This window comes from Podarcis liolepis (assembly GCF_965112155.1).
Source record: "Podarcis liolepis genome assembly, chromosome: 5".
In the NCBI taxonomy this organism is placed as follows: domain Eukaryota; kingdom Metazoa; phylum Chordata; class Lepidosauria; order Squamata; family Lacertidae; genus Podarcis; species Podarcis liolepis.
This window is the reverse complement of record NC_139556.1, coordinates 22,811,616-22,838,919: the sequence shown is the minus strand read 5'-3', so window position 1 is coordinate 22,838,919 and position 27,304 is coordinate 22,811,616. Positions and strand designations below refer to the sequence as shown.

General features: G+C 43.3%; 1 long non-coding RNA gene across 1 annotated transcript; it reads left to right on the top strand.

Annotated features, from left to right (window-relative positions):
• Window positions 1–437: 437 nt before the first annotated feature.
• Window positions 438–26,963, top strand: LOC310706674. Its single transcript, XR_014526046.1, has 3 exons — window positions 438–2,936; window positions 3,442–3,781; window positions 24,012–26,963. It is a non-coding gene; the product is annotated as an uncharacterized lncRNA (long non-coding RNA).
• Window positions 26,964–27,304: the final 341 nt, after the last annotated feature.

Below are 27,304 nucleotides of genomic sequence, written 5' to 3'. Positions count from 1 at the left end.
CTCGAGATTTTTTTCATCAAACAAGTGTGCCTTTGCCCAAAAAAGGTTGGGAAACACTGAACTAGAGGTACCACTGTATATGCCTGAGGGAAGATGGTGGCGCCTGGGGACCGGCTGCGAGATAACTCTGAAGGGCTTCCCTCTCGATACTGTCTTCCCTTATTACCTTCCCGCAGCACCAGCGCTATAACCAACGTCTTGCTGGGGCAACGGGGGGAGGGGTGTCCTTCCCGCTCCTCTTTCTGGTCCCAACGGCCGCCCCTCCCCCACTCCCTCTCGCCTCGCCTCGCCTCATAGAATCAAGGTTGACGCCGCGCGCCATTTCCCGCCCAAACCGCCCCCGCCTGTCCTGCCTTGGCGTCCTTTGGCCACGGCTTCCCCTGCGGCATGTATTAGCTGTAATACATGCCTTCTCCCTGGTCTCCCGCTTCTCCCCCCCCCCCCCTCGGTCTCCTCTTCGCTCCCTCTTCACACAATGACCCCCCCACCCCACCCAGCAGGGGGGACCCACCCAGGAGGCGAGATAACCGCATTAGCATGTCTGGCCTCTGAGGAAGGCTGCCCCCTCTCGCCTTCCCTTCTGTTCCTTTCATTCCTTCATCCTTCTCCCCTGTGGCCCCTCCAGGCTGGGGGGGGGGGGCGGGGCGGTTGCGCTGCCCTAAATCCGCCTCTGCTTGGGAGCTGGATGTTCCTCCGCTTCCACTTCTACCCCACTCCAAATCTGCCTCTACAGCAGCCTCGGGGCAAAGAGGAGGCGCCACTGGTCTCTTCCCGCCTTTCTTCGCCATTTGATCCCCCAACAATCTCCATTCTTCCCTGGGGGGGGGGGGCAGTTTTGGGACTCGTCTCAGGGGACCAAATGTATTGGGCCGGCCCTGCTGACCCTCCTGCAGGAGCAAGTCTGGCCAAGGTGGCTGGGACGTCGTCAGCTCAGGCAGATGCAACCCAGGGAGGATTTCACCCGGAAGCCTGTGCCCCCTTTTCATCTTTGCCTCTTTTTCTGAACCTGCCCCTGGGAATTCGGCTGGTGTTTCTCTCCCTCCTTCATAAGGAAAGCCCTGAGGGCCCTCACACTAGCATTCCCTGGGCGGTTGCCAAATGCTGAGGGGTGAGCACTCTGCACATGCCTGGGAGTAAACCATCTACCAGCGTCTGTTAGATTCCCTTAGGTGAGAGAAAGGGTTTCTAGAGTGATAGCCTAGTAGGTGCCTCCCAGAACTCATTGGAGGAAGACTAAATGGTGACCACCACAGCACTGTCGAAAACGAGGACACAGATATCATTCAATGGCTCTGTGCTAATTTAAGGTAATATTAATTTGTGTGTTCTGAAGTATGGTTGATTCCCACCCCCCACAATTTTATTATTTTATCTGTTTGTAAAACAAAAAACTGCAAAGTGGTTTACTATCAAGTGGTGTATACATTTAATGAAATAAATAAACAAATGGCCAAAGGCAACTTAAAAACAATTACTGTAATTTAAATAGAAATATAATACTTCTCACCGTACTTAGGTGACCTGAATGCCTGCTTAGTCTGCTGTCCAAATACTGACTGTTGGCGGGCATTTGTTTGAAAACTGCAGCTAGACTATAAAGCCCTTCAAAGAATGCTGTGTCTGCTATGTCTCTGTTCCAGCACTCTTTTGTTTAATCAAATTTCCACTATACTTTTCTTCAACAAGGCTACACTTTCTGAAAAACAACCTATTCACAATGGGCTTCAGAAACCACAAAGTTACTGTCTAACAAACCTGCAGATTAACACACTCACACACATTAATTCACTACAGATCATTCCAAAGAGCACCCACATTGAAGTATGATTTCTGGTAAAATAACATAGGGTGAAAAGAATTTTTAGGCAAACTTAATGAATGGAAGAGTTATGGGTATTTAAAGAGCTTTGATGGTTATTTAAAGATTGCTCTTTCAAAATATACATTGAGCTGTTGAAGCAAATGTCGACACAGCTCCACTTTTTCTGATATCTGCAGGCATAACACATTGCCCGCAGTCAGATTGGACGTATTTGGGCAATATAATAATTTTAATATTTCAAACGGAAAGGAGATGAAGTGGGTGTCGATCAGGGAGAGAGAGCTTTATTGGCAGTAGTACCCCAGCTATGGAACAGCCTCCTCAGTGAGTCTTTCCTGGTGCCTTTTTTATCGTCTCTAAATCATCTAGTGAAGACCTTTTGGTTCACCCACATGGTTTAATTCTTTATTGAAGCTTGGGTGTTTTATGCTCTCTGTGATGCTATCCATATAAGTTTTTTGTTCTCTTTATTTTTGGTTGATCTTGATTTTTAATTGTTAAAAATCAAGACAGATCCATTTATTCAGAAATACGTCCCTCTCAGTCCCTCCCATTTCATTTACTTATGTACTGCTTTTGAAATGAACCTCACAAAGTGGTTTACATCAATATATCAAAACAATAAGCATACATTAAAAATGTAAGAAAACAGCAAAGGCAAACTGCAAGGGGGAAAAGTTCAATGCTTTTAGGATTGTAGCTTTTAAAAGTGTAGTTTAGTGGGAGGTTGGAGCTTATTATTTATTTGTTAAATGTGAACCTCATTTTTGTTCCAAAATGTTGCTCTCTAGACCAGTTTCTATTCATCCAGACAAAATGATTCTGCCACCCTGACCAGTTAATACTTAAACTCTTGGGTATTGCTTCATCAATGTGATTACACTATTGACAGAGAACTTTGATCACCATGTTAATATCTATGATGTCATGAATAGCTCTATCTGAATTGAAATTTACATGGATTTGCTGATCATTCAGATGTCTATCGAAATAGTGTGTGAAGCAATCCTAAGAGAATGATAGCTTGGGAAACTGCTCTGCTTGGCTGTCCTACAATTGCATTCAGGATAATAATAAGACTACAGTGAGGGCAGGCATATCTCTGAAGCACCAGGTGTGTATCCATTCTCCTCAAGCTACTTGCCAGCTCAAACACTGCACAGAATTCCCCCCCCCCATTGATCTATCTATCTCTCCCCTCCAGACCAGATTTGAGTCCCAAGTAGGCTGTTCCTTTCCAGCTCCTATTCTCCTGGCTGAGCCTCTGCCTCCCAGTAAAATTCCGGTCTATTCCTCCTACAGGACACCACACTCTGTCCTTCACAATACGCTCAGAGTGGAAGTTGTTTTTTCCAGAGCCAACTCTTTCTCCCATTCACTCTTTATACCTCAGCCTGTCTCCTAACCTGTCTCTCCTACCTATCTCCCACCCTCTACAACCACAATTCCAACCCTCTCAAACTAACTGTCTCTCCAGAACCTCTCCTTTTGAACTCTCCCTCCTGGAACCATGGCCAATCAGAAGCTGCCATTCATTAACAATCTGCAGGCAGAAAAAAAGAGAAAGAAACACTTGTTGATGCAACCTGTCCAGCAAAACCAACTTTTTCGTCACATAGGTTTCTTCAGGGATGTATGTACCTGTACTGCTGCTTAACCAAAGGGAGCAGGCCCCTGGATACACTTGTCAGCTTTACCAGCCTGGATGGACAGAGATCAAGAGAACAAGAAGCTGCTTGCAACATTGCAAGGGTCCTGTTCACATCGGCAGACCATGGAAACAGACATTTATCCCACAAAATGTGGGAAGGTGCTGCACTTCCCAGAATAGCTTCCTTTTACTTCTCTTGCGGCTCAGCTGTATTTACAATTGTTCAATTAGCAGAAATGTCACCAGTGAACTGTTTCCCATCACTGCGTCTTCATGGCAGCAAGACAGGGAACTAAAGGCATGAAGAGGTACCAGCAAGCAATATTAGATAGATATAATATATCACAGTGGTTTACATTTGCGTGTATATATATATACACGAAAGCATATATATATATATATATATATATATATATATATATATATATAAAATAAAAAATTAAAAGCAAAAGTAATTAGAGACAAACACCAGCAGACCATTGTGGGCGATGTGCTTTAAATTGCCTGCATATGCTTGGTAGGACAGAAAAGTTTTCTGCCCATTCCTGAGTTCCATATAGATACAAGCATAAGCAAAGAGATGGAAGCTGGAAATGAGCTGATGCAAGAGCCAACAGATCCACTGCAGATTGCTGGCCACTGGGAAAACCTTATTGCAGTGATGGGAAACACTGTAACTTAGTGCCAGAACATGTTGTTTGCATGCAGAAGGTCCCCGGTCCAGCTCCTGGTGTCTCCCAGGTAGTAGGGCTTGATGAGACTCCCACCTGAAACCCTAGAGAGCTGCTCCACAGTGCTGAAGCAGAACCATCAAATGGTGAAGTTGGCAGGGACCCTGAGGGTCATCTAGTCCAACCCTCTCCAAAGCAGGAAAATGTATTAGGTGGACTACACCTCTAATAATATTTGATTATTGATCATACTGGCCGGGGGTATCTTAATCTTCCCTCCACAAAAATGAGGTTGAAATCAATCCTAGGTGCACTTTTCATTGCAGGATTTAAATGGCAGACCAACTATTTAGGACAGTGTCACTTGCAAAAACAATGCCTCCACAATTCAACCACCTAGCATTTGTGGTTTTTCTTCCGCAAAAGGTATGTGAAGCTTGGTTGTAAGAAGGAAATGACAGTATAAACAATACTATCTTTTCTTGTAAATCAACACTGTTGCAATATATATATGGAGCTATATCAATGGGAATATCAGTTATTCAAACTGGCTTCCCCCAGCCCCGATAATTTATATCAGTTGATCCTGAAAGGGGCTGAGGCTATAAATGATCCAGAGGGCCAGCAAATACAGTATGTGGGAGGAACTGTAAACAGCAGAGGCCAGGAAGATAAGTTCAGATGGTGATAATTAGGTTATTAACAGTCCATTATTAAGAAGGTTTGGGGGCATTTCCTTTCCCTTTGATCTCACTTACAATCCCCTGCAACTCAGGATAATACTTTATACATCTGATATTGGGCTATACGTATGCCTAATTTTGATAATTTCTGAAATGACTGTTCTTTTTGGACCTGATCTAGATGTGAAACACTGGGATATACTGCCCCCTAGTGCTTATTTGTGAATTTAAGATGCTATTTATCTGCTTTCTCTTGTTTGCTTGAGCTATCTGGATTTGTTTCTACAGAGGTTATTCAGTGCCCAACAGATTATCCTTATTCCCTGCAGGATTTTGTTGTGTTTCCTAGATGATGGGTTACCAGTAAAGGGCCTCATTCCCAGTCCCAAAGATAAGTGTGCTGCTCATGGGTGTAAGCAAGGGGGGCAGCTGCCCCCCCATCAAGCAAAACAATAGAAATACTTAAGTAACTAACCCATCATGGGATGGCGACGGAGATAGCAGCATAGTCAGGTTCGCCTGCCTTCAATTAAGATTTTAAGTAGTTTTTTTTAGCCTTCCTGGACTCTAATTTTACAGTTTTAATGATTTATTGGCTGCCTTAGCACCTCACCATTGCCCCTGTTTTTCTTAGCTAACGTTTTATTGTTTTACTGGCGACGTTGATAAACTGCTGGTTCTCTAAATGCCTCGCTGAAGAGAGGGACAAAAGGCTGGAGGGAACCCCACTTCATTTTTATCTGTAACCTCTGGTACCTCGGCCCATTCCACTTGTTAGCGGGGGACAAGGCAGGTCATTTTTAGGAAAGGAAAAGAACCATTTTGCTGGGCTCTGGGAATCTGTAGCCTTGTTAGACTTTACCGACGGAGAACGCCGAGAAATAAGGAGTGGCTGAAACTGAAGGCAAGTTCTGCTCATTTTATCTCCTGGCACAAGCCCTGTTACCTTGCTGCAGTAAACCATCCTGATTTATTAGTCATTTATAACTTCTTTGAGGGTGACGAGGTTACTGGAGACAGCCTCGGTATTTTTGCTCGCAAATATAAGGGGGAAGGCACCACAAGACAGAAGCGTTAAAAGCCCCAAAGCTGAGAACTAAAGACGGAAAAGGGAGCAGAAACCCTAGAGGCCCACCGAGATGAGGGACAAGCATGAAACCTTGCTTGTAAAACAACCCTCCCCACCTTTCGAAGGTGGGAAACTGGAAGATAAACATAATCCGTCTTGTGATTGAGCCAAGTGAAGCCAAGAAACCCAGGACTAAGATTCCAGCAAACTGCTCCCAATTACCTTTTTCCACGCTCAACATGGTCCTTACAAGAAAGAACTATATGGTCCTGGGAATTGCACCAATATCACCTCAGGGGGAGTGGGAGCCCCGAAGGAAGCAAAGTAAAATCACCAATTACTTCCCCCATAAAGAAGGGAATAAGAATCTACAGCACGAGAGCACTCCAAAAGAAATTGCCCCTACTGTGCTGGATTGGTCAATACAACGCAAAGACTTACAAACTGAGCATGAAAGACCAAATTATTCCATGAGCTGGGCGCAGGAACTGGACCTAGTTGAGAACGCCTTGTTGACCAATTCCCCCAACCCCAATGACCTCGAGTACCAAAAATCAATTCAGAATCTCAGGGAAAACCAGCAAGACCTTCAGAATCTCAGGGAAAACCAGCAAGACCCTCAGCCCACAGCGAATGCCAACAGTATAGAAGAGAGGGGTGACCAGATACACGATCAAATAGATCAGATACGCACAGACCTCTACAATATAAAAAACTTCCTAGCAGTAACAAATGGCCTACTCCTGACGCTTGTGGAGAATTTCAAACAAGCAAAAAGAGCCACAGATCATTCCCTGGACTCAGATGCTAGAATCCACATACCACCCAAAAAGAACTCACGCAAAAGAAAACCGGAACCCAAGATGAGGAAAAATAAAAACATTAAAAATTTTAAGCCGTCTAGAAAAACCCAACACATCAGTTAAAAACAGTGGCAGAAACTCTTCAACTTATTATCATCACCTCCTATATCCACAAAAAAAATCAAAGCTCAAGGCACCAAAGAGATCGACAAGGGAGACTCGCCAAAGACCAAACCCCTCCCCATATGTGAAAATAATTCCCCAAGTACATTCAAAGAAATAAGCCCCCCCACGGCTGTTCTCCCCCTGTGTTCACCCAGCCTGACAAAAGCAACCAAACTACAGCAGGATGCGCCTGTCTTGAATCCACCTTGGACCCCTGTAGCAACTGCAAACAGAAGTAAGTCGGGGATCTCCAATATAGACGGGAACCCACGGGAACTCCAAGCCCCCTGTAGAAAGAAAGAATGGATCCTGGTCCTAAGCCTGGAAAAGATGGTATTCACGAACTATCCAAAACCACTGGGTCCTCGCACAGGGACTGACCGCGTGAGGCACTTGCTGACTATGATAAACAACATTCTACCTGGGGCAGTTAAAGCAACCGACAGACAGTATAGACTGTTCAGTTTCTGTTAATTGATTCTCATGAAAACTTACACATTCTGGCTTCATACAATTAACTCAAGGCAGTGTCAATTTACTCTTGGCAGAAAGCCAAGGTCTGCTTGACCTAGAAACTATTTACACTGATTGGTTAATGACCAGCACTCAACTCTGTTATCTAGGAATGCTAGCACAGTTTGGTGTGCTAGGTGTGTTGAAGGAGTAGGAGTGCTGTGTATGGTTAAGAGAGAGAGAGAGAAAGGTTTTATTTGCTCTGCTGGTTTTTTCCCCCTTTTAATAAATCCTGTAAATAGTTATTCTGAGTCTAGCTGACTAGTCATTTCCACCTCAACTAGCTTCTTCGCTGTGCATGAAAACTCTGCTACGTTTGAGCTAAAGCCATTAGGGCTATGCCTGACACTTCAAAGTTCCATGAGGTTATGGGTACTGTGCTGCCAGCCTGAGTTGTGGTGGTGTCAGCATCAATGGCGTTTGTTCCAGAAGTTGTTGTTCCTGTTGGGGCAGCAGATGGACACTGGCTGGTTCCTGACTGTTGTGAGCTGGTGACGCAGCGGACACAAGGACAACAGCTGCAGTGTGTGTGTGCAGGGTGCTGTGGTTCCTGTTTTCTCTCTCGGTGGTTGTGAGTAGCTGGTTCCGGGTTCCAGGGACATTGCTCTCAAGATGGCCTCACAACCAGTTCAGATGGCTTTTGAGCGTCTGAATGACTCCAATTACTTGCTGTGGTCGGAACGCATGCAGGCAGTGCTGCAGAGGGATCGTCTCTGGCAAGTGGTGAGTAAGTTTCCTGCGAAGCCTGATGATGAAGACCTCGATAAAGACCAAAGAGCAAGGGCCACCATTGTCTTGGGGCTGGAAGATTCCCAGTTGCCGTATGTGAGGGGAATCAAGACAGCTAGAGGTGTGTGGCAAGCACTTAAAGAACTCCATGTGCGTGAGACAGCCGTTTCCAAGCTGTTCATTCGCAAGGCATTGTACAAGGCAATGTTACAGCCTGGGGTTACAATGCAGGAACACCTACACAGTTTACAGTTAAAGTTTGCTGCGCTACAGGAAAGAGACTGTGCGTTAGACCAGCAGGAGAAGGTGGCTATTATTTTGAGTTCCCTCCCGGAAAGCTGGGATAATTTAGTTTTGTCTCTAGGGGGCATACAGGAGCGTGATTTATCAGTCAGTTACGTTACTGGGCGTTTGATTGAAGAATGGCAGAAGAGGCAAGAAAGGTCATTTGCTGCAGAGGCTTCTACAGGCAGGCGGTTTGGAAGAAGTTCTCATGCTGTGCCAGAGGTGAAGCAAAAGCAGGTTACCGGTGAGGAGTCAGCGTTTGCTGTTAGGCGTTGTTTCTGATGTGGGTCTTCAGCGCATCTAAAACGACAATGTCCGGAGTTGGTCAAGTCTCAGTGGCCGGTGCAAGAGCAGAGACGAGAGCAGCAGCAGCAGCGTAAAAGGAAATTCTTCAAACGTAAACAGTCAGCTCAGCTGGTGACCGCCGAGGTCAAGATTGCTGATGAGAAACAAGCTGTCTGGGTGGTCGATTCGGGAGTGTCTCGGCACATCGTAAATTCAGATGAATTGTTTGTTTCCAAGAACTCAGCACAGCGCAGCCAGGTGGCTCTAGCAGACGGAAGTACTTCCGAAGCGATTTCGGGGGGTGCAGTTTTTGTTCCTTGTCTTCGTGAATGCCTGCAAAATGTACTTTGTGTGCCTTCATTAAGGAGCAATCTGATGTCCGCAGATTGTTTGCTGAAAGCTGGGTTTAAAGTGTATTTTGAAGGAGAGAGTTGCATTATTAAGAAGGCTGGTGAGATTTTAGGCACTGCTAAGTCAGAGGGAGGCTTGTTTTGGCTTAAAGCAGGATCTCAAGTTGCAGCAGTAGTCAGTAAATCTCAGCCTGCAGTGAATAACAAAGCTATACATGACAACTGTGTGCATTTATTGCATAGGAAAATGGGGCATGCTGGCTGGAAAAGTGTACTAAAAATGTCTGAATTGGCTGATGGGGGTAATTTAAAGAGTTGTAACAAGTACCTCGATTGTAATGTTTGTAAAAAGGTTAAAACCCACAGAGTCTCTTACCCCAGAAGTGACAGAGTTAGTGAGTCACCGCTACAGCTGGTTCACATGGACGTAATTGGTCCATTTGCTGTAAGCAGGGGTGGATCGCGCTTTTCATTAACAATTGTGGATGACGCCACACGTTACTCTTGGGTTTTTCCCATGAAGAATAAGGGTGACGTGTTCACTAAGTTTAAAGGCTGGGTGGCATCTGTGGAAAGATTTCTGTCCATTAAACTCAGAAGGATTCAGATGGACAGAGGTGGCGAATTTATGTCAAATGCTTTTAGAGATTGGTTACAAAAGCGTGGCATTGGGCATAGGAAAACGAACGTTTTTTCCCCAGAGGAGAATGGCGTTGCAGAACAAAAACACAGATCTTTACAAAATATGATGTTTGCCATGCTTGATGATGCTGATTTGCCCATGTCTTATTGGGGGGAGAGCATGCTCACCGCGTGTTATCTCCAAAATAGGCTCTTTCATCAAACAATAGGTACAACTCCGTACTTTAAATTGTTTCAGAAAAAAACCAAAATTGACCATTTGCATGTGTTTGGATCAAAAGCCTGGGTATTAATTCCAAAACAAATGAGGAAAAAGGGAGATCCTAAGACCAAACAGTTAGTGTTTGTGGGTTACCAGGAGCTGGGAAAAGGTTTCCGCTTTGCTGAAGGGACAAATGGCATTGTGATCTCCAGGAATGCCAGTTTTTGTGAACATAGTGGCTGGGAGAGACTACATGCCAATACTGAGGTTTGGTTTGAACCTTCCCAGGAGCTTCATGACTCTGAAGGTAGACACAGAGAATCAGAGTCTGAGGGGGAGGAAAGTTCTGATAAGAGCTCTCAAGAAAGTGGAGTTAGCCAGAGACCAGTTGCTAAGCAACAAAAGAGAGGTCGTAGTTCTGAGGAGGAAAGTGGGTCAGAAGAAAAATTTTCTCCCAGAAGATCTAAACGACAAAACAAAGGAGTGCCTCCCGTGCGTTTTTCTCCAGATACTGCAAATGTGTTTAGTGTAATTGCAGAGCCCAAAAGGAGGTGTCTCCTTTTTTTATAAAGGAGTTAAAAGAAGATTGACTAGCCCCGAGGAAATAGGAAAGTTTACAAGAAGATATAAAGAGCTTCAGTCGGGAGAGGAGGAGTTGAAAGGTGCAGAAGGCGGACTTAAATTGAGGGAAGAATTAGAATTAGGTGAAGAGGAAGATCAGAGCAGAGGAGAATTAGAAGAAGACGAAGAGGAGGAAGAAGGAGAGGAGACAGAAAGGATATAGAGTAACATTTAAATTAGAGTAACACTTAAATTAATATGTCTTTAAAATTATGGAATTGGAATATCAATGGAATGAACGATAAGAAAAAACGGAATGGAATCGAACGCATTCTAAAAAAGAAAAATTTAGATATCATATGCCTTCAAGAAACACATGTGGCCAGCAAACATAAGAAAATCCTTATTAATAAGAGGCTAGGGAATGAATTCATCTCTTCGGATAAAAAGAAAAAAAGAGGAGTAGCACTTTATATTAAAAACAATATCGAATCACACCAATTATTTAAGGATGAGGAAGGGAGAATAATAGCAGTCCGCATCAAATGGCAAGGTGAAATGTTGATAATAGTGGGGATCTACGCTCCAAATGGAAATAAAACAGAATTTTTCAGATTATTGGAAGAGAGATTATTTGAATACATGGATCAAAAAATTATAATCATGGGGGATATGAACGGGGTGGTCTCAACGGAAATAGACAGATTAAGGAAAACGAAGACAGAAGGAGGGAAATTACCTAAGACATTTTTTGAAATGGTTAAGAACTGTAATTTAGTAGATATATGGAGATTGAGACACCCCTTGGAGAAACAATACACATTTCACTCTGAACAGAATCAGTCGATGTCAAGATTAGATCAAATATGGATATCAAATGAACTATCATTAAGAACTACAAAAATTGAAATCCAGGCTAAAGTTATTTCTGATCATAATCCCATAATAATGGAGATGAGGGGAGTTGAAGAACGAACCTTTAGATGGAGATTAAATGATAACCTGTGGGACGATCAAAAATTTGTGGAAAAAATGCGGACGAAATTATTTGAGTACTTTACAGATAACTTAGACAAAGGGGTAAAAACAAGTGTGGTATGGGACGCGAGTAAGGCAGTAATGAGGGGCCTGTTTATTCAACAAAATGTGTGGAAAAGAAACAACAAAGAAAAAAGAACCAAGGAAATTTTGAGACAGATCATGGACTACGAACAAAAACTAACTAAAAAACCAAACAATGAAAGGATACTGCAGGAAATAAAGTCCCTTCAAACTCAATTTGCAATGTTAATAAATAAGGAGGTTGAGTGGAATATCAAAAGATTAAGACAGAAAAACTTCGAATTCGCCAATAAGTCAGGAAAATGGCTTGCATGGCAAGTCAAAAGGAGAAAGGAACAAAATACAATTAATAAAATACAAATAAACGGAGAAGAGGTAACTGATCCAAAAAGAATTAGAAGAGGATTTGTGGATTTCTACGAGCAACTATATAGGAATAAGGATAGAAATAACAATAGGAAAATAGAAAGATACCTAAAAGAAAAAATGGTGAGGAAGATTTCGACAGAGCAAAAAGAAAGGTTAAATGGCCCAATTTTCAGAGAAGAGGTAGAAGAAATGATAAAGGAATTGAAAAGAGGGAAAGCCCCTGGCCCAGATGGGTTCACTTCGAGTTACTATAAAGAAATGAAAGACATATTGATGACTCCGTTAGTTGATGTGATGAATAACACCCTAAAAGAAAGAGAGATCCCAAGTAATTGGAAGGAGGCATTCATCACAATAATCCCAAAACAAGATGCAGATCCAACTCAAGTAAAAAATTACAGACCCATTTCTTTATTAAATATAGATTATAAGATCTTCGCCGGAATCTTAGCAAAAAGATTAAAAAAGATATTAATAAAGATTATTCACAAAGACCAAGCGGGCTTCCTACCGGGAAGGCAAATAAAAAATAATACAAGAAGTATAATTAACATAATAGAATACTTATCGGATAGATATGACAAACCAGCTAGCCTAATTTTTGTGGATGCGGAGAAAGCCTTCGATAATGTAGCTTGGGATTTTATGTTGAGAAATTTGGAATTCATGGAAGTGGGTCAAGAGTTCTGGAACGGCATAAAGGCAATCTATACAGAACAGAAGGTGAAGCTGATAATTAATAATGTTATTACAGAAGATATAAAAATATCTAAAGGAACAAGGCAGGGCTGTCCGCTTTCGCCGCTCCTCTTCATAGTTGTCTTGGAGGTTTTACTAAATGCTATAAGGCAAAATAAACAAATTAAGGGAATAACATTAGGTTCAAATGAATATAAAGTTAAAGCTTACGCTGATGATGTGGTTTTAACGGTGGAAGAACCTATAGATAGCATAAAGGGAATTTTGGAGGAGATGGAGGAATTCGGTAGGCTAGCAGGATTCAAACTGAATAAGAGCAAGACAAAAATGATCGTTAAGAATCTGGATCAAGACAAGATAGAACTACTACAGCAACAAACAGAAATCGAAGTCGTTAAAAAGGTAAAATACCTAGGACTTTGGCTCACCAATAAAAACATTGATCTATACCAAAATAATTACATCCCGGTGTGGAATGGAATTAAAAAAAAATCTGGAGGTCTGGGCCAGGATGAAACTATCATTCTGGGGAAGAATATCTATGGTCAAAATGATGGTACTCCCCAAAATGCTATTCCTATTTCAAACGATACCCATAATAAAAGGTACAAAAAATTTTAAAGAATGGCAAAAGGTGATTTCTAGATATGTCTGGGAAGGAAAGAAGCCCAGAATTAAGTTTAAGTTATTAACAGATATAACAGAAAGAGGGGGCTTCGCCTTACCAGACATGAGATTGTATTATGAGGCCGCATGCCTTTGCTGGATAAAAGAATGGATAAAGTTGGAAGACACAGAGTTATTGGATCTGGAAGGGTATAAGAATAGATTCGGGTGGCATGCGTATTTGTGGAGGGATAAAATAAGAGTGCATAAGGGATTTTGCAGCCATATTTTTAAGGGACCTTTGATAGAGGTCTGGAATAGATATAAGAATATATTAGAACCAAAAACCCCACACTGGCTGTCCCCATTGGAGTTGATAAGTGTTAAGAAAGTTAATATGGAGAAAAAATGGGGCAGGTATGGAGAAATGGTAATGAAGGAAGGAGGGAAGTGGAAAGTAAAACCATACGATCAGGTTAAAATATATACATACGATTGGCTGAGCTATTTCCAGATAAATGAAATATTTAAAAAAGAGGTGAAAGAGAGGGGCTATGAAGAAAAGGTATCGATATTTCAGAGAGAGATAATAAACAATGATCGTAAAAATCCGTCAAACATGTACAAAATACTGCTAGAATGGAACATGAAAGATGAGGAAGTAAAAACTGTGATGATTCAGTGGGCAAAGGACTTTGGCTATGATATTCAACTGGAGAATTGGGAAAAATTGTGGAGAGTGAATATAAAATTTACAGCATGTGTGTTACTAAGGGAAAATATGTTAAAGATGCTATATAGATGGTACATGACACCCGTAAAACTAGCTAAGATGTATAAAACAGATAACAAATGCTGGAAATGTAGACAAAAAGAAGGGACGTTTTATCATCTATGGTGGGAGTGTAGGAAAGTTAAAAGCTTCTGGGATGAAATCTATAATGAAATGAAAAAGATATTAAGCTATACCTTTGTAAAGAAGCCTGAAGCTTTTTTATTAGGCATGGTGGGAAAAGATATTAAAAGAAAGGATTGTAAAATCTTCCAGTACGCGGTAACGGCAGCTAGAATTGTGGTAGCGCAGAAGTGGAAGCAGGAAGAAAGTCCAACGATAGCAGAGTGGAGATTAAAACTGACTGAATATGCTGAGCTGGATAAATTAACAGGGAAAATCAGATATATTAAGGATCAAAAGTTTATTGATGACTGGGGGAAATTTGTGGGTTATCTGGAGAACAAATGTTTAGTAAATACAACGCTAGTGGGATTTAAAGAGGCACTGTAAAGCACTAATAAGTATTGCTTATCGGAAATAATGTATGAAGGGAGGTATGAATGGCAGTATGAACGATTGGAATGTGTTACAAAGAAACAAATATGAAGGAATGTCAATGACGTTGAAGGAAGTCCAAAATGTATGAGATGTACTAAATGCGGATATAATGTATATATAATGGAATATTAATAAAATTTTAAAATGCAAAAAAAAAAAAAAGAGGAGGCAGAGCTCTGGAAACAGGCAATGGAGGAAGAGATGTCCTCTCTGAATGAGCATAAGGTCTTTACACCAGTAGCAGCGCCTGAGGGGGCAAAGATTGGAGGCTGCAGGTGGGTGTACAAACTTAAACCTCTGGTGACAGGAAAGTACAAATACAAAGCTCGTTTAGTGGCTCAAGGATATTCTCAGAGGCCTGGAAAAGATTATGATGAGATTTTTCCCCCTACTGCTAAGGGGGACAGTGTAAGGCTGATTTTAACGCTTGGAGCAAAGAGAAAACTCCTGTTGAACCACTTTGATATCCAGACTGCATATTTACATGCATCAATATCAGAAGACCTGTATCTAGCCGAACCGCCTGGTTATGAGACAGGTTCCAATAGAGTGTTAAAATTAAACAAAGCTCTATATGGTCTCAAACAGGCTGCAAGATCTTGGAACAAATGTTTCCATGAGGCCTTAGTGTCATTTGGCTTCAAGCAGAGTATAGCTGACAATTGTGTTTATGTACGTGGTACAGGCAGTGATCAAGAGTTTTGTCTGATTTATGTAGATGTATTGTATGCTTGCAAAACAGATAAACAAACTAAAAGGTTTGCCAAGCAATTGTCCAGTAAGTTCAGAATGAAAGACTTAGGCCCGGTTAGGACATATCTAGGGTTGGAAGTGTGCTGGGCCCAAGATGGCAGCTGCCTAATTAGTCAGCAGAACAAAGTTATACAACTACTGACTACATACAGGATGCAGGATTGCAAAGGGGCAGTGGTGCCTATGGATCCAGGTTTCATAAAAACACTTCATATAGATGAGAGTCCTGAATTTGAACATCCTGATGTATATCATTCTGTAATTGGAAGTTTATTGTATCTAGCACAGTGGTCCAGACCTGATATTAGCTATGCAGTAGGCATATTAAGTAGATTAGTCTCAAAACCCACACTAAATGCCTGGAAAGGGGTAAAACAAGTTCTGAGACACCTCAAACAGACAATTGGCTATATGTTACAATTAAATTCTTCCGAGGACGAAATGTTGAGTTGCTACTGTGATAGTGACTGGGGAAATTTGCCAGATAGAAAAATCTGTCACAGGACTAGTCATAATGGTCGGTGGAGCTTTAATCAGCTGGCGGTCACGCAAGCAAGACGTTGTAAGTGTGTCATCAACAGAATCTGAGTACGCCGCATTGAGTGAATTGTGCAATGAGGTGATTTATTTCAAGCATTTGTTAGCAGATTTAAATGTAAATTGTGGAGAACCAGTATGAGTTTACATTGATAATCAAGCTTGTATAACCTTAAGTAAAACGGAGGGTTTCAAATCACGTTCCAAACATATCTCTGTGAAAATACCAAAATGTACGTTGCTGTGTACAAGACAATATAATCACATGTACTTATGTATCAAGTGAAGAAAATGTAGCAGATGTATTAACTAAACCATTGGCAAAGATAAAGAACAAGCAAATGTGCAAGGGTTTAGGTTTGCTGGAAAAATAATCTCCTACATAGGTGTTATTTGATGTTAATTGTCCAGCAGAATCTGTGAGGGAGTGTTCAGTTTCTGTTAATTGATTCTCATGAAAACTTACAGATTCTGGCTTCACACAATTAACTCAAGGCAGTGTCAATTTACTCTTGGCAGAAAGCCCAGGTCTGCTTGACCTAGAAACTATTTACACTGATTGGTTAACGACCAGCACTCAACTCTGTTATCTGGGAATGCTAGCACAGTTTGGTGTGTTAGGTGTGTTGAAGGAGTAGGAGTGCTGTGTATGGTTAAGAGAGAGAGAGAGAGAGAGAAAGGTTTTATTTGCTCTGCTGGTTTCCCCCCCCCCCCTTTTAATAAATCCTTTAATAGTTATTCTGAGTCTAGCTGACTAGTCATTTCCACCTCAACTAGCTTCTTCGCTGTGCAGGAAAACTCTGCTACGTTTGGGCTAAAGCCATTAGGGCTATGCCTGACACTTCAAAGTTCCATGATAGACCACCTATATCAAGATGGACATTCAGTCACTTTCACAGATCATAATCTAGAACAAGAAATCTATTTTTAAAGAAAGGAATAGATTTATTAAGATTATTTGAAAACAGAGCCCCGCTAACCTCCCTACTGGCGGCCAAGGGGGAAGGGAGACCAGGAACAGAGGAACAAAACGATAGAGTGCACATGCAACAAAACCAGCAAAACCAGAGCCTAGTGCACCAGCAGGAAAACATAGCCCCTATTGAGACTCAACTTCATTTGAACGACAGAGAGGACTCTTTCTACATAGAAGAACTTGCCCTAATAAATCGGTTCTGGTCACTGCAGATGCCAGCCCAAAAGGAATTCTTGGTCAGACTGGACACCTTGAGAAGCAGATTGACCAAAAAGGAGGCCCATGTTGAGACTACGGAAGGCTCACACACACGGCCTATATCCCCCAAGTGCCTAGTGGACAAGAGGTCGGCGGGAGGCGCCTTTAAATGTGTAGATTCGGAAGACCAATTGCAGCCCCCGCTGGTGTATGGTAAGGCCGAACAATCAACTTCAGCGCTCCTCTATGCGGACGACGCAGTTCTCTTATCACGAACTAAAGTAGGCCTCAAAAGGCTACTAAGAGAATTTTCAGCCTACTGCAGGAGAGATCAACTGGTGGTTAATCACCAAAAAACCAAAGTCATGGTCTTCGCTAGGAGACACAGACATCACAGATGGGAGATGGACAATCAGGTCTAAATTTTCAAATACCTCGGAGTAGTTTTCCAGTCAACAGGGGCGTAGGAGGCCCATCATAAATATGCTAGGGAAAAAGCATCTCAAAGCGCCAAAATACTGTCTCGCTTTTACTTTACGAAGGGGGGCAGACATATTCCAGCAGCTCTGGAGGTCTTTCAAGCAAAACCCTTGGCGCAATTACTCTACGGGGCCCAAATCTGGATGGGAAATCATTGCCGCACACTTGAAACGGTCCAGTCTAAATTCTTAAGACAGATTCTAGCCGTTCCACCATGCGCACCAAATGCGGCCCTACGGCTGGAGACTGCCCTCCTCTCCGTCGAAACTTGAACCTGGTTAAGAACATTCAACTATTGGCTTCGCTTAAATTTAAACCCATTCGGACTACTACCTCTAGTAGCACAAGATGCTCATAGAAGTAGGTGGTCCAAAGTAGTGCATCAAAAACTACTTACATGTGGCCTCCAAGCACAGCATCTCCTGAAAATGGGTCTCCCCAAGGCAAAAACCATTATTGACCAGCACATGAAGGATATTGAGCAGCAGAATAATCTGGCCTATATTAAGAAATTTAGTGCTTGGTACGCTTATCTGCCCCCCCCCTCCCACTTTGATTCTCGGGCACCTTATTTGTCTACCTTAACCATTCCAAAACTCAGGTGGGCCTTTACACTGGCCAGACAAAATATGTTACCCTCAGCTGTTCTTGAAGGTAGATATCAAAAAATTTCATTCGAGAACCGGCTCTGCCCCTGTGGAGCTGGATACGTGGAGACTGTGTCACACATTCTCTTGTCTTGCTCCCTATATAAAGATCTCGGGGACGAGACCATCACGCCGCTCCTATCTGCCATCCCGGGTCGCTCTTGTGAAGCCAAATTGTTCTCACTCCTAGCCGACCAGAACAGCTCGACAACAGAAGGTTGCCAAATTTATCGAGAGAGCAATGAGACTGAGAGCTGCTATCTGAATGACATCAGTGTCGTCACCCGGATTCCTCGCCTAGGATCTTATTATTATTATCATTATGTTTTATTATTATTATTTTATTACCTCTGCCAAGTTTTAAGTACCGAGATTATTAATTTATCTGCATCTGGTTATTATTATCTTTCTCCCTGTCCTGACCATCCCTCCGAGGTTATATTTATATGTGTTTGTCCTTTGATGCTATGGCCTGTCGGCTACGCAAATAAAGTTTCTGTTCTAACCAATCATGCCGGTTCTGCACCTCCTAACAAAAGTCCTGCCCCCCCCCCAAACAAAACTCCAGGCTACGTCCATGGTGCTGCCTGCAACAATGCTTCATTTTTAGAAAAGAGAGGTCATGTTTGCTTGGGGACCATGCCACCTGACTTCTTCACTCTTAAATAAATATGGATAGGTTGCAACTGCTCGAGGGTAAAAGAACAATCTGCACATGCACAGAAAAACTCTTCTTGTAGTTATTACCTATGACAGAACAGTGTGTAGTGGTTAGAATGCATGGAGACATGGGTTCAAGCGCTAACTGAGCCACGAAGATCACTGGGTAGACTTAAGCCACTTATAGCTCAGCCTAACCTACCTCAGAAAATTGTTGTGAAGATAAATGGGGATGAGGGACAGACAGACAGACAGACAGACAGACAGACATAAATAAATAAATAAATAAATAAATAAATAAATTTGATGTAACCTGGCATTGGTTTGTTAAAAAATTGGAAAACTAATAAATATCATTTGGCAGATAAATAAATGTTCTGGAAACCCAGATTCTGGAGCTGCAGATATTAAGACAATCTCTTCCAACATAAAAAGTTAAGGAAACTGTATCAGTTTGTAAGAAGAGCAATCTGTCTTGCAGAAGTTGCCATTGACTGATTCCGAGTCTCATATTGCTGTTATGAGCAGTGTCTTGATAGCAGAGCCTCATGACGCGGCAAATTGCTGTCTGTCAATTAGCATTTCCACAGTGCATCTACACAGTTGTGTGCTGGCTGCAATGTATTGCTGAGTTAGCCCAGTCTGATGCTGTGAAAACTCATTGGACCACATCAGTGAGGCCAAGAGGGGGCTACTAAATTTGGACTAAATTTGCCTTGGCCATCCTGTTGGATGAGCTCTGTTGGGAGAGTGATGAGGTGCAACACCGCTGCTTCAGCAGTCTCTCACATTGGTTTTTGATACCATCAGCCATGGCATCCTCCTGGTCTGTCTACAGAAGACTGGAGCATTGATCTGCGCTGGTTCTGGTCTTGAGATAATGGGCAATTCCAGAAGACAGAATTGGATGAGTGTTTCTCAACCCTCTGTCTCATCAGCTGTGGGGTGCTGCAGGGCACGATATGTCTCCAGTGTTGTTTAAAATCCATATGAAGCTATTGGGACTTGAGAATTATGTGAAAGGCTATGCATTAATTGATAAAATAATAGTGTACATTCAATACCCAGTCTTGAAAGCTTTTTCTGGGGCTCACTTTAAACCGTGCCAACCTATAGCTGATTATCCCTAACACCATGTTATATAAGTAAATAATTGTTTTTATAATGTACATTTTGATTAGATTATATCTATGGAGGAAATAGAATCATAGAACTGCAGAGTTGGAAGGGACCCTAAGTGTCATCTAGGCCAATCCCCTGCAATTCAGGAGTCTCAACTAAAGCATCCAATTCCTGCAATAAATGTAATCTCTTTAGCAAAAAACCCCACAATCCTCTCTCACTTCTCAGAGAAGCTTCTATAGAGATAAAACCCTTTCCCTTCCGAGCTCTTAACTGTTCTTATCAATCCAAACTTAGTGCATAGCTGTGCAGCAAAAAATATGGTGAATTAGAGTAGTTAATTTTTGCTGTGCCATCATAAATGAGGGAGGCCTTGCCAATTTTGTGGATAAGGCAGCGGTCATTTTGAATGCCCACTTCTCTTCTCACCTGCACCCCTAGTCACCCTTGTGGGTGTGGCAACATGTGGATTCCAAATCATGTGTGGGGAACATATTCAGGAATGTGGAAGTCGTAACCAAGGACATAATTTCTTTATCGGAAACTCAACATACAATTCCATTGTTTCCTCTTTCTGTCAGCTTTTTGACATCCAATAGACTTGATTTGAGCAGAAAGAAGAGTTTGCATTTGATATCCCACTTTATCACTAACCTGAAGGGGTCTCAAAGCAGCTAACATTCTCCTTTCCCTTCCTCCCCCACAACAAACACTCTGTGAGGTGAGTGAGGCTGAGAGACTTCAGAGAAGTGTGATTAGCCCAAGGTCACCCAGCAGCTGCATGTGGAGGAGCGGGGAAGCAAACCCGGTTCCCCAGATTACCAGTCTACCACTCTTAACCACTACACCACACTGGCTCGGGATGTTTTAAAATTATTTCTTCCTATCCTAAAATTCATAGGAGACTCTTTGTGTATCCGTTTCCATACCCCACCACCACCCTTAATCTTGCCTCTGGGTCAATGCCAAGCAGATGGGGATCCAAACAAGTCCAGAATAATGCTAAAAGCGGGAGTGGGGAGGAAGGGAAGTGGGAAGGATTACCCACATTTGGCAGCAGCTCCTCACACATCATGGAATGCAAGTCCAGAAGATTCTCTGACTTTCCTGAATAGCCTGTGGGCTGATTTGCCACTGAAGGGAGGAGACTGAAAGGCCCCTACATAAACATGGTGTCTGTGACAGAAAAGTTGGTTCCACAAGTATTTCTTTTTACTTTTATCTCCTGCCAGCAAATGGTTAAAGAACAGCAGCCTTTGACTGGCTGAGGTTCCAGGAGGAAGAGAGTTTGTAAGGTTGGTTTAGAGTTGTGGTTGTGGAGGGGGATGGAATTGAGGTTGGAAAGGTGGGAGTTAGGTTAGGAGACAGGTTGAAATATAGAGTGCTGAGGAGGGAGAGTTGGTTCAGGAGAAAACATCCACTCCGAGTGTACAGAGAAAGACTGAGTGTAATGTCTTGCAGGAGTAAGAGGACTGGATCTTGCTGGGAGACTGAGGGAGAGACAGGAGAAGTAGCTGAAAAAGGATCAGTCTACTTAGGTCTCTAGACTCCCAAAACCCAGTTAAGGAAGTGGGGTTGTGAGCCCTTAAGACTATTACTGAAAGTTACCTCAGGAGTTGGATTTGTTAAAGGGGTGGGTACCAGAAGGAAAGGGACGCGGGTGGCGCTGTGGGTTAAACCACAAAGCCTAGGACTTGCCGATCAGAAGGTCGGCGGTTCGAATCCCTGTGACGGGGTGAGCTCCCGTTGCTTGATCCCAGCTCCTGCCAACCTAACAGTTTGAAAGCACGTAAAAGTGCAAGTAGATAAATAGGTACCACTCTGGCGGGAAGGTAAATGGCGTTTCCGTGCACTACTCTGGTTCACCAGAAGCGGCTTAGTCATGCTGGCCACATGACCCGGAAGCTGTACGCTGGCTCCCTCGGCCAATGAAGCGAGATGAGCGCCACAACCCCAGAGTTGGCCACGACTGGACCTAATGGTCAGGGGTCCCTTTACCTTTACCTTTTTACCGGATGGAAAGTGCCGCCTCAGAAAGGAACCAAACTAAAAAGCCGAAACCTCTGTGAAACAAATTCAGAAAGCTAGCTTATTAATTCTGAAGTAACCTAAGTTTCTCCACTTGTATTATAATACCTTGTTTTAAAATAAATCTTTATTGTTGTTTTAAAAACATCTGCTTGAGACTCCAGCTTATTGGTTATCCCCCACACCAAGGTCCCCCACAGGATACTCTGGGATAGTTAGCATTTGTTTTAAGGGTTGTTCGGGGAAATATATGTAAGAGAGAGCAGGCAAGTCGGCGCGAGTGGTAACTGAGGCACCGAGCTTGTCGCAGTGTCCTCCATTTCAGGCTTAATACAGTGGTTCTCAAAAGGTGTGGCACGCCACACTGCTGTTGCAGGAGGGGGTGGCAAGAGCAGCAGGAAAATTCAAGGACAATCAAAGAAACATTTAGGTAAATATTTCAGTATAGTATAGTATAGTATAGTATCAAAATACCAGTACTTGACTGGAGAAACCACCACTCGTTTATTTCCTTTTCTACTCCTTGCTCCCCCTCCTCATCCTGCCCCCAAGGAGAAGCAAACCAGGGCAAGGCTTTCATAATGTGCTTTAGTTCCCTGCAGCTTTGGCTGGGTTAAGGTCATCCGCAGAGCTTCAGCCTGGGAGCACCAGGCCATATCCTTCCGAGAGCAACAGGTTTCTAGAAACAAGCAGTTTTGTGTCTGTGTAGCCCAAAAGCCCAAATTCTGAACATAATTATCGGCATGATATTTGAGAGAAGAGGGTGGGGGATAAGCAGTTCCCCACATGGCTTGTCTTCCCTCAGGAGCGCTGACTCCTAGGGGCTGGACCCCTTTGAGCCCCCCCACAATATTTGTTAGTGAGGTGTTGGGCCCCCTCAATGTTTGGACGCTCCTCACAGCTCCCAGTCCATAGCATTCCTCAAGTGAGGCAGGTGAAAGACAAGGTAGAGGCAGTGGCGTAGCGTGGGTTGTCAGCACCCGGGGCAAGGCAAGTAATTTGCGCCCCCTAACCCATGGATTTGCGCCCCCTAACCCTAACCCCCAGATGTTGCGCCCGGTGCGACCGGCCCCCCCCTGCACCACCCACGCTACGCCACTGGGTAGAGGAGCAAATGGATGGGAACAGTTGCAAATGCCCTGTCTTATACTGTATTGAGAAATGTTTGAGAAATGATAACATCTCCTGCCTAGTGGACAACGTGAGAGGGAACACTCCTACAGGTTAGTCCCTTCAGCTCACTCATCATCATGTGGCTTTGGGGAGAAATTGGCAGCCCAGGAGATGTGTTCCATGTTCTCCCTCCAGAAAGGATACACGTTCCCCCCAGTTCTCATCCCACCCTTTCCTTCCCTGGGCTGAATAGTACACTGGAAGCTCAGCAGGACTTAGATCTGGGTGTTTTATTAGTAAAGAGGCATGCACATTGACAGCAGAATGCAGATAATGAATTTATATTTTTTTTAAAGGATGGATGCATACCAGCAAGGAAAGAACAGCCTAGCTCAACCTGGATTTAAACAGCTCATTCTCTCATTCAGGGATGCTTCAGCTGCTCTTCCTCATGTATCATTCCCCTCTTACTCCAACTAGAGAACTAGTCTTTTGCAGGACTGCGTCTTCAATTGCACTTATGTATAAAGGTAAAGGGACCCCTGACCATTAGGTCCAGTCGTGGCCGACTCTGGGGTTGGCAGGAGCAGGGACTGAACAACAGGAGCTCACCCTGTTGTGGGGATTTGAACCACTGACCTTCTGATTGGCAAGTCCTAGGCTCTGTGGTTTAACCCACAGCGCCACCTGTGTCCCGCACTTATGTATAAGTATACTTAAAAACAACAACAAACAGTCAAGGAGGAAATGTTTCTCATTTGTGGATGTTGCAGTGCATCAACAGCATGTCCCATTGCATCAACAGCTGAAGACATTTTAATCTTTTCGCTCTGATGAATGTAAAAAATAAAATAAAAATTCTCCAAGAATCAGGCCACTGCATGTAGTAACTTGCATGCTCGTGCCCAGTTGTAATCCCTCTCAAAATTACACCTTCATATTCTGATGCAATGATAATCCTATTATCTGATTTCTTCATCCTTTCATTTCCTCTTAGTTAAATGCAGATCTTCTGGGAACAAATTCAGACAGCTCCAGCAGATTGCTCCTCTCTGCAACATGCTGCTCAGGTAACGAAAATGCCCCCACAGATGCAACATTGCAACCGGCAGCTCTTGCAAAACTTCAAGACCCACTATTGGTCTCGTCTGCTCAAACAGCTGGAGACCATCTCCACCTGCAAGGGAAGTCCCTAACTCACCAAGGGCTTGAGACCCATCAGCTACCCTCCCCTGGTTTAGCCAGCCAGTCAAAGCCATTCCCAGGGTGTTGCTGCTGTCGCATGCTGACGGCTTCTAGGAGCCACAGGTGAGAGCTGAGTGCAGGGTGGGGACCAAAGGTGAGAAACCTATCCCAGAAGGAGCATGATGTGTCCTCCACCAGAGGTCCTACCCTCCTCCAACACGAGTAAATAACCACTGAATATGTTTATTCCAAAATTTCATTGTAGGTCATTAATTCCTGTAGGCAGGTGAAATAGATTTAGTAATCATTAATATTAAGTAAGTAATCAACCAAGTCACATCAGGCTAAAGCACAGAGCCTTATTTTTTTTTTTACAAAAGGCTGCATGTTTCCCTCTGCTACCACTACAGCATAGAATGAAGTTGAGGTTGGTTGGGCTCAGCAACAGCAAGCCTTCTCATAGAAAGTCAAGTAGCAACTAATTACTATGCATGTCCTCCCAGCGAATATGTAATTTACATTCATCTACATACGTTCTGAAAATATACGCATGGGGAAACAGTTGGGAGTAATTTATTTAAATTGAAACTTCCCCTGTGCTTTAAATTGCAGTAATAGCAATATATTTAAAATGTGCAAAGCATGGCGTAACATTATGAGAAACTAATCCAGATGGCTCAAGCATGCAAGCCCCATCCACCTACACTTCTGGACTGCAGACACACCATACATTTAATGGTCCTTTAAAACAATCCTGGGACCCATAAGGGGGCCAGGAATTGTAGCTCCGTGAGGGGATAAATGGCTGTTCCTAGCATTCTTTGGCCGAGACAATGTGCTTACCCCTGCTTTTCAGAGGGAGGCAGCTGCCAGATCAGCAGAGCCTGGCACTTGTGATATTCTGGCACCAGGTCCCTCCCACTCCTCTCCATCACGGCAGCCCTTTTTCTGGCTTCTCTGGAAAATGTGACATGCAGGAAGCCAGCACTTTTAACTCCTTTCGTGTGCTAGAAATGCTGAGGACAAAATGTGACGGACGCGACGGCACTTTTTCCTCTCATGCCGTTGGGCCCGCTCTCACTTAGATAAATTGCCCCCACCTCACTGAACAACCCTTTAGCTGAAGATTTCTTTCCCTTTTCCCTTAAAATTTCTAGCCCCAGAGTATGCTGCGAAGGAGCTTTGTGAAGGGGTAACTAGTAAGTTGGAGTCTCAGACAGGTTTTCTTTAAATAAACAATAAAGATTTCTTTAAGGCAAGATAGTATATAATACAAATGGATTCAACTTAGGTTAGTTCAGAAATACAGTGCGATTTCACTTTAAATTTGTCCTCAGTTTTTGCATTATTGGTTTGGTTCTTTTTTCTGGTGATACTTTCTTTCAGTTACCCAACCCCTTTAACAATCCTGCTCCTGAGGTACTTTAAGTAATACAGTGGTACCTCTGGTTACAAACTTAACTCGTTCAGAGGTCCATTCTAACAATAATAATAATAATAATTTATTATTTATACTCTGCCCATCTGGCTGGGCTTCCCCAGCCACTCTGGGTGGCTTCCAAAAAAATATTAAAATACTGTAATACATCAAACATTAAAAGCTTCCCTAAACAAGGCTGCCTTCAGATGTAGACCACAGGGCTCTCCACACCCCCTTCCTTCACTGGGTCTGGGAGTTTCTTCTTCTTCTTCTTAGAAAAATCTCTCCCCTCCAGACTAGATTTGAGTCCCAAGTAGGCTGTTCCTTTCCAGCTCCTACTTCTCCTGGCTCAACCTCTGCCTCCCAGTAAAATTTCGGTCTATTCCTCCTACAGGACACCACACTCTGTCCTTCACAATACACTCAGAGTGGAAGTTGTTTTTTCCAGAGCCAACTCTTTCTCCCATTCACTCTTTATACCTCAGCCTGTCTCCTAACCTGCCTCCCTACCTGTCTCCCACCCTCTCCAACCACAATTCCAACCCACTTCAACCAACCCTCTCATCAAACTAACTGTCTCTCCAAAACCTTTAAAACTCTCCCTCCTGGAACCATGGCCAATCAGAGGCTGCCATTCATTAACAATTTGCAGGCAGGAAAAGAAAAAGGAAAAAAACACTTGTTGATCCAACCTGTCCAGCAAAACCAACCTTTTTGACACACAAAACCTGGCCCATTTTTTGTTTTATAAAAGAAGAGAAGGAAGGCAAACCAGAAGCAAGTGTTGAATGGTTTCTTCAAATATAAGGCTCATTATTGTTTCACAAGATGTGTATGTCTTTAAGGGCCAGAGCAAATAACATGACCTAGTTTTACAGCTGTGAAGCAGTTTAGCAGGTGCTGTTAATGTTTATTAAGCTGTTATGTTAAGCTGTTATGTTAATTAAGCCCGTAGCTCTCTCAATACCCTGATGGATGGGTCATGCATATTGATATATTGTAATTTAGTGTAAAAGGAGTTTTTGTTTTGTTATTAAAACCTACCAAAGGTTACTTTTGCGTTTCTTGAAATGTGTGGTCTCCCCAGCACGCCTTCTGCAGCGCAACTAATCTGCAGAATAGCCAACATCAAGAGGGGTCAAGCACTGGGCACTGGAAAAGGCAAGAAGAGCAGACAATAAGCACATTAGGGATGGGGACTCAGTGAGTGTGCAAACTCCAGAAAGGCGAATGAGTGGTGGTGATTTTGTGTGAATGAGGTGCGCATGGCACTACTGCACCACCACGGGCAGGTCAGCTGGTAGCGCATGGGACTCTTAATCTGAGGGTCGTGGGTCCGAGCCCCACGCTGGGCAAAAGATCCCTGCTCTGCGGGGGGGGGGGGTAGATGATCATCAGGGTCCCTTCCAACTGTACGATTCTACGATCCCCCCTCTTGTCTCGCTTGTCACTGTGCTGAATTGTGGCACAATGGGTCAGTACCATGTTAACTAGAAGTCGAGCCCACGCAGGGACGGCTTTCGGCGGGATTCCTGCACTGCAGGCGGGGTTGGACTAGATGACCCTTGGGGATCTCTTCCAACTCTCCAATTGTGCGAATTGCCGCCAGCAGTTTGCCACAAAGCCTCGCACTCGCGGTTGCCCGAGAGGAAGAAAGCAGCAGGCAGCAGCGCGAAGCCCGCGGC